Source organism: Lagenorhynchus albirostris, chromosome 13 (genome assembly GCF_949774975.1).
Source record: "Lagenorhynchus albirostris chromosome 13, mLagAlb1.1, whole genome shotgun sequence".
NCBI lineage: Eukaryota > Metazoa > Chordata > Mammalia > Artiodactyla > Delphinidae > Lagenorhynchus > Lagenorhynchus albirostris.
In genome coordinates, this window is record NC_083107.1 from 35020845 (window position 1) to 35031078 (window position 10234).

At 43.6% G+C, this 10234-nt stretch overlaps 1 long non-coding RNA gene across 1 annotated transcript; it reads left to right on the forward strand.

Moving 5' to 3' along the window:
- Positions 1–1582: 1582 nt before the first annotated feature.
- On the forward strand, positions 1583–10016 carry LOC132531091 (uncharacterized). Its single transcript, XR_009544009.1, has 6 exons — positions 1583–1633; positions 2433–2858; positions 3232–3370; positions 3890–4476; positions 6998–7465; positions 9862–10016. It is a non-coding gene; the product is annotated as an uncharacterized LOC132531091 (long non-coding RNA).
- Positions 10017–10234: the final 218 nt, after the last annotated feature.

Here is a 10234-nt window from a genome sequence, read left to right on the forward strand (position 1 = left end):
ACTTACTGCCAGGGTGACTGGTGACTTTCTAAACAACGGAGGCTCCATCAGCCTGGATCTTTGAATGAAGATGATGCAGAGCCCAACACTCTCCACCGACCTGAGAGAGACATGTAGTGATGAGCATGATGTAAACCTTTGTGTTTTCAGTCACTAAAACTCAAGGGCTGTTTATGGCTGCAGCACATGGTCTAAAGTGAAGAGGGCCGGGGGAGTGGGTGGGCTGCGATGGAGAGAAAGTTCCCTAGCAGCAGAGCCAAGCCAGGTTCCGCTTGGCCTTGGTGTCTACTACTACCCACAACTCCCACATTAAATTACTGGTCTGTTATTGGAAGGAGGACACTCATCCTCTTGGGCGTGTGGTGGTGAAGAGGCGGCCAGAAACTGGAGGGTCTGGCTGTGAGGACAAGAGTCTACCTCGCAGAACCATGCGTGCCCCAATAGCAGGTATGTGGCACTGCAGAACTCAGTGCCCCCTCTCTGTTCTCCTCAGCCTTCGTGATGGTCACAGATGCCGCAGGCTTGACTCTGCAGTTCAGCCTCAGTTCAGCTTCCTGCCCACCAGGGAGCCAAATACATGCACTGTCCCTCCTCCACATGGACTGTTCAGGTACCTGCTTCAGCGTATGAGTGCGATCCCAATACATTTAGGGGAACTTGGGGTCCAGCATCCTCATCCTCCTTATTGTCCCCACTCCATTCCTCTCATGGTCCATATTCCCATTTGCTGACCTAATATGGAGGCCCTTATGGACTCTTGCCCTTCCCCATTTCATAGGGATGAGCAGTCCTCTGCAAGGTGGAGAATCTCAGGACCCATGGGTGAGTCATCCCTGCAAGCCAATGGCTGTTGGGAGTGTGGGTGGTGGGCATGCCTCGCAAAGTTGGCCTTTGGCACCTGTCTTTGGATAACCATGTCATTCTTAGATACCACAGATGATCAATTTATCTCTATTCACTTAAAACATACTTTCTGCTGGAAACAGCTCTATGGATCTGAACTGCCTGCAATTCTTCCATCAGACTACTGTATTTGCATACAGCCTCCCAAGGTCACCAGACAGTACTTCATCTCAGCCCTTCTCTTTTTTGGGCATCTAACTAAATTGAATAGGCCCTTCTCTATTTCTGCATCTTTTTTCCTTATGCTTGAAGCAAAATTCAGTTTCTTGGAAGGTTGCCTTCATTATCCTCCCTAAACTGGGATAATCCCTGGAAAACACGTGAAGTATCTGGAGTGCCCAGCTCCCTGCCTTTCAGTGCCTCTCCAGCAGCCTCGGAAACTCCCATCTCACCTCTACTTCTCATGCTGCCTTCTCCTGCTCCTGGTTTTTCTCCTGCAGAGTCCTGGCCTAGGAAGCAGGATTATGGCAAACTGTGATTTTAAGCAGTTGACTTCATCTCCCTGGGCCTTAGTTTTCTAAAATGGCAATATCTGATCACTTGAAGAATGATCTATGCCTGCTGTCAGTTCCCTCTCTCACCTCAGAACCATCCTTCTAAGTCCCAGTCCTGCAGGGCGAATATGCTGTCCTTCCAGACATTTTCTTTGAATTCTTCCCAGGTGCCTTCTAGAGGGAGGGCCACGTCTCCAGAGTGACTCTCCTGGTGGGAACAGCACACCCTGCATCAGGTGGGTGAGTGATGTTGTGGAGCCTGACTTTGTGGTGTCCACCACTCATTGCAAGCAAGCAGCCGCCCAGAACTTGCTAGTCTCAGTGGTGCTCTCCTGGTATAGACACGCCACTTGTACAACTTCATGCATAAGTAGAAGTTTTCCCTCTTTTAGGCCATGGGTGGAGTGGGCTGGACCTTGATCCTATTGCAGTGTGAACACAGATCAACTTTCTCTTTAACTTTCATGGTGGTGTCTCATATACAGAGTTGTTCATAAAAGCCTGTTCAGAGCACTCCATCCTACCCTTCTGACCTAAAAAGTGTCCAGTGTTTTGTTCCTTGCTTAACCAGGGAGTTACTTTTTCTGGGAAAGAGAAAATCTGGCCCCTTTCTCCTCTAGAGCCCTGGGTGGTTTGTCATAGGTTCTAGAATGGCTTCAGAATAGAAGTGTGTGCTCTTTGGGTTAAAGATGGAAGCCATTCAGGTGAATGGAAGGCAGTCTGAACCCCGGCGAATGCAAACCGTCTCATAGTCTCACATTTGCAAATGGCCGAACGTCTACCCAGAAAGTAGGATGTGACAGCCTGGTTGAATAATCAAAGCAGGAGCCTGCCCAGTGAGGAAAACCGTAAAAAATGTAAATGAACAACCCCCCTCCCCACAAAACACCATAACAAACAAAAAACAAAACAAAACCTAGAAAACCCAAACAACAACAATAACAAGACGGGATGATTAGTAAGGCTCTCAAGATTCCCCAGAATCACAGCCGAGCAAGCTCATTCAGGCCTAAGTGGTTGTTTTGCCTCTAGCAGTAGCTGCTGGTGACCCTCCCTTCCTGAACTGATTCCTGCCCAGTGTCCTCAGAGAGCCCTGCTCAGGATCCCAGCAAGCAGTGAAGAGCAAAGCCACACCGTGGACAAGCCCCCTGAGTGCTCTGGACTTGTTTTTCTCATCGGCAACAAGAGAACCTTGCCAGCTCCACCATTCAGGTAGCCTCAGAACTGCTAAGCTGAGGTCCAGAGTATAAAACATCAGGTGAGGGAGACGTCACTCTGATGTAGTTCTAACAGCAACCATTTATGGAGCTCTTATTACACACCGGGCACTCTGCCTTATGAAGCTTCTTTTGCTTAATCCTTACGAGTGTCTTGCAAAGAAGATTTGTGCAACCCCATGTTACAGAAGAGAAAAATGAGGGTCAGACTTGTCAAAACTTGTACAAAGAGATCATAGAGCTGGTAAGTGGTGGGATCTTAGAGCTGGCAAGGCCCTTCTGTCTGTCCTAATGCTCTTTCCCTTTGCACAGTACCTCTGAGTAAAGAGAAATTGATTCCCCTCAAAAATGTTTCCAGATACAAAGAAGGCACTCATTATGGAGCCCCAACCAAGCCTTCAGATGACTGCAGCGCTGGCAGGTAGTTTAACTGTCACATCGTGAGACACCCTGAGTTAGAAACACCCAGTAAAGCTGCTCCTAGATTCCTGACCAGCAGAAACTGTATGAGATAATCATTGTTCATTGTTGTTTTAAGCCTATAAATTTTGGGATAATTTGTTGCCCAGCAGTAGATAACGAATACTGCATCTGTCTACTATTCATTCATCTGACAGACATCCATTTATTATTTATTGTGACAAGCCCCAACCTACGTGCTTGGGATGCAGTAGTGAACACGATCAGTATGGTACCTGCCCTGACGGAAATGATCATTTGGCAGGAGAGATGAACATTAAGCAAGGAGACAAACAGGTAAAAGAACATTGAGAGCCAGGAGGCATCTTCTTTAAAATTAAGTTGTTGGGGAAGTTGCAGAGGAAACATTAAACCTGAGTCTTGAAGATAGAAAGAGCCAGAACGTTCTGGCATTTTCCTCCCCACCCGTCTTGATGTCCTCACTTTTTGGCTGCCTTGAGTTCTTCTGGAAAATGACACAGGGTGTTAAAGAAACTAGAAATTGAAATGATAGAGAATTCTTATTTCTCTTAGGGGCAGAATCTCCCCTGTGGAGGAAATGACCTTTGCTGGATGAATGCTTTAAAAATCCCCCTGGGAGAGCTGGTACAGGTCAAATAGCTCTGCATAGGAAGGGAATTAGGGAGATTTAAGAAGCAGCCAAGGAGAGGGTTGGAGAAGGCTACAAGCTAAAGAAGAATTTGGGGAGAAAAAATATCTAACAGGGATTTTTATTCCTTTGTTTCTCAAGTAATGTGTGGTAAAATGCTCTTCCTCCCAGTAAAATCTCTTGCTTTCTGATGCTTTCTGGAGTAGGTTGGCTTTTTGAAGATAAGACAAAGGAGAATATGCCTTCCTTCAAGACTGACTTCAGGTCAACCCAAGGCTGTTCACAGGAGACCAGCCACTTACAGGTTAAACAAACACATAAACACAGTGGTGTTAATCATAAAAAGAAAAAATGCTTCTGATCATCACTGCAGTTCCGAAATGGACAGCTGTGCCCCTGACGCTCGTCAGTGGCATCAGTGTCACTGCTGACAACTGTACAGAGGTTGCTGAAGGCTGAGGCCCAGGCAGGTGCTGCAGCAGCTGTCAACGCTGCTGGCATCTGGCACCATGCCTGGCACTTAGGAGAAGCTCAGGAAATGTTGGCTGAATGGGTGACTGAATGCTGCCTGCGCTGCCGCTGCCTTGTCCTTCAATGCTCCAGGGAGTGGGGTTCACGGGGTGCAGGGTGTGTATTGTAGCCCCTTGTTCTGAGATTCAGGAATGCCTCCATTGAGCTGGGCCTGGGACAATGTCAGTGACAACACAGAAATGACCACAGAGCTGCCACTTTCTTCTGAAGCTTGCCTGTCTTCTTGAAACAAACCACCTTGTGGACATTTTTTTCCCCTGGGGTGAGTTCTTTCCCAAGGGCACCTTGGTCTCTTCTATGAATAGGCCTCCACTACTCTACTAGCCTTGAGGAGGTGCCTAGACTTTCCTGAATTTGAGGGTGAACATGGCTTAGGTTCAAACAGGAACTTCTGCTACCTACAATATTCCCTGAAGATCTAGACCAAACATAAGCCCAACAGGGCCTGATGTTCTAGACCTGAACTGTCCAATATGGTAGCCATGAGCTACATGTGGCTCTTTAAAGTTGTTAATGAAAATTAAGTAAAATTTAAAATTCAGTTCCTCAGTGGCACTAGCCACATGTGAAGTGCTTCATAGCCCATATTGGACAGTACAGATTATAGATAGAACCTCTCCAACACCACAGTTTTATTCAACAGACCTGTGTCTAGAGCCAGAGCTCATAAAATGGATTCTGCTATCAAAGAACTAACCATTATGTATAAACAAGAAAACTATTCACTAGGGATAAACAGAAGTCTGTCTCTCTCATGGGTTAGGCACAAAAGTCAGCATATAAGGCAAAAATGGCTTCATGTCAAATTTTCCCTTGAAAAATCCCTTAGGAAAATGTCACTTTGGAGACAAGCTCTCAGTAAATTCAAGACTGCAGTACTTCATCCAGCGTTGGAGCAGAAGAAGAAGGATCTGATTTGTAGTTAGGAGCAATGCACAAGAAAGATCAATGGTATCTGTGAACACGGGTGTGACACCGCAGGGAGCTAGCCTTCAGCTGTGAGAGACCCAGAAGCACCTGAAGGCACATCTGAATCACATCTGCATTCTCAGGCTCTCTGCTACTTCCATGGGATGACGGGTGGAATTGCCCACAGCATTTAAGGGTCCTCTCTCTCTCTCTCTCTCTCTCTCTCTCTCTCTCTCTATATATATATATATATATATATAAAATTAATATATTATTAATATAAATATATATAAAATATATATTTATATATATATATATATATGGTGTTTTTTGTTTTATGCTTTGGTGCCAAATGTGTAGAGGTGAAGTTGAGTACGTTAAACATATTTACAATACGATTTCCCCACACACATTCCATGAGGCCGTCCGTTCTTTGCTGGGGGCTTGGTTAAAGGAAGGGACTCCCCTCCACCAGAGACCCATGTGTTTTGTAATTAAAGAACACCAGGTTTCTCCTTGAACTCTTTCTTTGGGAGGCCAGAATTTCAACTACATCACTGAACTTTGGAAAACACAACACTGGCCCTCAGATCAAACCTGAAGTTGTTCTATATACTGGGGTGTTTGGGGGCAGCACAGAGGGCAAGGGGCATTCAGGCCCTTGGAAGCCCAGCTAAAATCCTTTAGACCCAGATGCCCTCCTGGGTCACCCCAGCGAGCGGCAATCTCTGTCCCCGGGAACTCCTGTAAGGTGCAATGTTCTGCCCGCTTGGTCTGGTCCTATATATTGACAGTCATCTTTATGTATATTTTATACATACAACTGTCTTTCCAGTTTGATCATAAATTCTTCAAGGGCAGATGGCATAGGTCTTTTATCTCTTTTTATAACCTACAGTGTCTAACACGGTGCCTTCATATAAAAGTGCTCCATTCCTATGTAGCTTCATTAGCAACAGTTACGAGTGATTCTCTCAGGATATGAACTAACTCTATAGACATGCTTTAAGAGTACCAAGTACATGAAAAGGCCAGTATTTGCCCTTTCAACTTAGGAAGGTGAATTTTTAAAATCATTTATTTAATTTTGAAGTTGAGGATTGCAAGGGGGTTCCCAAGTCAGGAATTTACATCATTTGCAAAAGCAAAGAGAATGTTAGTTGCCTTAAAAAACCCCAAACGGTGAGGTAACCTCAATATTTGACATTAATCAAAGCCTTACCAAAAAAGCAGATCTGTTTCTAACCTTCTTAAAGAAAGAGACTGTGGTCTTGTATGTGGTTTTTTGTTTTGTTTTGTTTTTTTCATTTGAGGATTTAAAAAAAGCGGATAAATGAATGATTAATTAGAATCTTAGAGTAACAGACCACACAACTCCAGGAAGATTCTCATTTGAAAAAATTATTTCTTTTCAGTAATTTCTCATCATGTTGTGCATATCTTCCTTGTTCACCTTTTAACAACATTAAAAATCATTTTATGCTGAACTAAATATCGTTTTTATTGCATTAGGAGAAACCCATGCTTTCTAATGTTGGAACAGCTGTAATAATTCAGAGTAAAAAATCTCTGAGTACGTTTTACAAACATCATTCTAAATATTGCCTAATACACTGCTAATTTTGGCTAGATTTTAAATAAAATAGGCTTCAATGAAATGATATGAAAAGCATGTTCCAATGGATTAGACACAGTCTCAAGGATTAACTCTTTTAATGCTGTTTCATTACAAAATCATGGAAGAGTATTGTAGAAATTGGTATCATGATTATTTTAACTTTGGCCTTATCAGCTGTAAGAAATGTTTTACTCCGTTGTCACCTATGGCTCTCCAAACACAGCGTCACAAGTTTCATTATTTCCATTTCCCACAGGAGGCAAATTAAGACTGGAGATTTAAAGTGTGCACCTGGGACTTCCCTGGTGGCGCAGTGGTTAAGAATCCGCCTGCCAATGCAGGGGACACGGGTTTGAGCCCTGGTCCGGAAGGTCTCACATGCCGCGGAGCAACTAAGCCCGTGCGCCACAACTCCTGAGTCTGCACACCACAACTATTGAGCCCGCACACCTAGAGCCCGTGCTCTGCAACAAGAGAAGCCACCGCAATGAGAAGCCTATGCACCGAAACCAAGAGTAGCCTCTGCTCACCACAACTAGAGAGAGCCCGTGCGCAGCAACGACGACCCGACGCAGCCAAAAATAAATAAAATTTATAAACAAAAAAAAATAAAGTGCCTGCCTGAACACACACAACAAATCCCTGAGGCCCAGGTGCCTCTTCCTTCTCACCTTATCACAGCCTCACTGCTTCTCTTCTTCCCCTTTCAAGACCAACTGTTCAGGTAAGCTTTGATTGTTTGCATCTGTCTTTTTAGAATTAATGACAGAATACTGACAAAAAGGGAGGTGCTGGAGTTACTGACAAATGTTTATTATTGTTCTTACTCATGAAAGCTTGGAAGGTCCCCAAAACCCCATATCATCCCCAAGGTCTGTGGCTGGCTTGCCACTTCCCGGAGCCCATTATTTAGAACTGTCTGTGTTGTCCTATCAAACAACGATGCCTCCTTACGTTCTGTGTTTGCTCACCTAGTCACCATCTTTCCCTGGGAGATGGAAGTGTATATCCAAGCAAGAGAAATGGTCAACAGCTATTTCTTCCCCTTCTCTCTCTCTCGGTTGAATATTGCTTCGGCACCTTGTATATACCCATTTAAATTCATTATGAAATATATGCCTTGCAAGACAGTTCTTTGCCTTTTGCAGGAGACTTTTTCTTTTTTAGGAAAAAATCATTGTGAAATTAACATGGTGATTAGGAAGCAAGTTAGGCATGCAGTACCTTGTACAAACTCAGCTGCATTTAGTGAAAGGAAGACTTGAAATTCATTTCCGAAATGCTGTGAAAAGCTCATTTGGGCCATTACCACTTGCCCTCTGCCCTCTTCACAAGTTATAAACCACCTTGTGTATGTGCCTTGCAGAATGTTTGGGAACCACCGTGGTGATTCTGCAAACGAATAACTAATTGAAATGCTTACGAACCTTAATCTTTCTCAGAGAATCCACTACTTACAATAGGTGTCAGGGTTCTACTGAGATCCTAAACCAACCCCAATAAGGAGGATTCTTTACAAAACTCGACTGAAAGGCACTTCCTTTTACTACAGTGTTTGTATTGAGGTAGGGGCGGGAGTGAGGAGAGGTTACATCAGGGGTGAAGACACTTAGTTGTAAAGTTATAATGAAAGTTGCATGATTGTCTTTTGGCAGAGCAGGATGCCCCAGTGTTGAAATGAAATTCCCACAGAAAGATATCCACAGATCAGAATCCCACAGCCTTGGCACAATTCAAGTTTGAGTCAGTGAATGTTTTTGGAATTCGCAAAGTCAGAGCTGCTTAATTTGGGATCTGGGACCACCAACACCATACAGGGTGTTTCTTAAAAATACAAACTCCTGAGACCTTCTCCAGACCTACTGAAACATAATTTCCCTGGGTGAGATTGGACTTCTACTCCTGGGTGATTCTTAAGCACACTAAAGTTTTTTTTTTTTTTTTTTTTATAATATTCTTTAATTAAAATCTCCTTGGGAGTGGATGTGCATTCACGTTTGTTGCAAACACACACACACACACACACACACACACACACACACACACACTACAGCTAGTACAGTGTTCTGCACATAGTGAGGATCTGACATGTGCAGTTAAATGAGAAATTATATGCTGTTAAGCTCTTGTAAAGAGGTAGCACCTTGCATTTAAGTAATAAAACAAAAAATGAAAATGGTGTCTTGAAAATTTAAAAATCCAAATTTTTAAAAGTGTTTTTAGGGCTTCCCTGGTGGCGCAGTGGTTGACAGTCCGCCTGCCGATGCAGGGGACACGGGTTTGTGCCCCAGTCCAGGAAGATCCCACATGCCGCGGAGCGGCTGGGCCTGTGAGCCATGGCCACTGAGCCTGCGCGTCCGGAGCCTGTGCTCCGCAACGGGAGAGGCCACAACAGTGAGAGGCCCGCGTACTGCAAAAAAAAAAAAAAAAAAAAAAAAGTTTTTAAAATTTTTATATTTTTTTGGCCATGCTGAAGCACACTAAAGTTTAAAAACACCAGGGTCTGTTTCACTCACTGATGTATCCAAGTACCTAGAATGGCAATTGACAGAGCTCAATAAACACCTGCTGAATGAATGAAGGTCCTAAGTGTTTGTGGCACTCGGAGGCTCCAGTTATACATATCTTCCAGACTGTCTAATTCAAAATGCTGTCATAGGACAAGTATAATGTTATATCCCACAGGGGCGGGGGAAGCTCTCCTATCTCTGCCCAACAGTCTAAGCAAATTGTCCCCACTTTGACAGGACTTTCCCTGCCTATACTTCACTGCAAAAGCTGTGACAAAGACTGGCCTCACAGCTTTGCTTCCTTAAAAAATAAAAATGAAAAAAAAAATAAAGGAAAGGATTAATAAAACCAACTAAGGTATAAGTAGGTACCCTAAATCCAGCATATTGAGTAAATTATCTCCGCTAAACCACCCATAACTGAAGCTAGGCAAAATTCTATAAGCCAGTTTTATTTGTAGTCAAAATAGCTAAGGGATCAAGTTTCCTTCCTAATCATTCAAACCACAGGAAAGAGAAGGCAAGAGAAATGCAATATTGCTTTTGTATATACACTGTTGTAATAAGACTATATTAATGATTTATTAAGAACCGACTGCATCCTTAACAGGTGAATGAATAAAGAAACTGGTACATCCACACAATGGAATACTACTCAGCAATAAAAAGGAAAAACTTGATACACACAACGTGAATCTCAAATGTATTACGCAAGAAGCCAATCTCCAAGGATTATATATGGTATAATTCTCTTCAAATGTCATTCAGGAAAAGGCAAAACTACAGGCAGGTGGAATGGGTCAGTGGTTGCCTGATTAGTGCTAGGAGTGGGGGGCAAGTTTAACTACAAAGGGGTAGCCCAAGGGAATTTTTGGGGGGTGATGGAAGGATTCTACATCCTGATCGAGGTGATTGTTACGTGAATCTATGCATGTGTTAAAACTCGTAAAACTGCACACCAAGAAAAATGTGAATTTACTGTA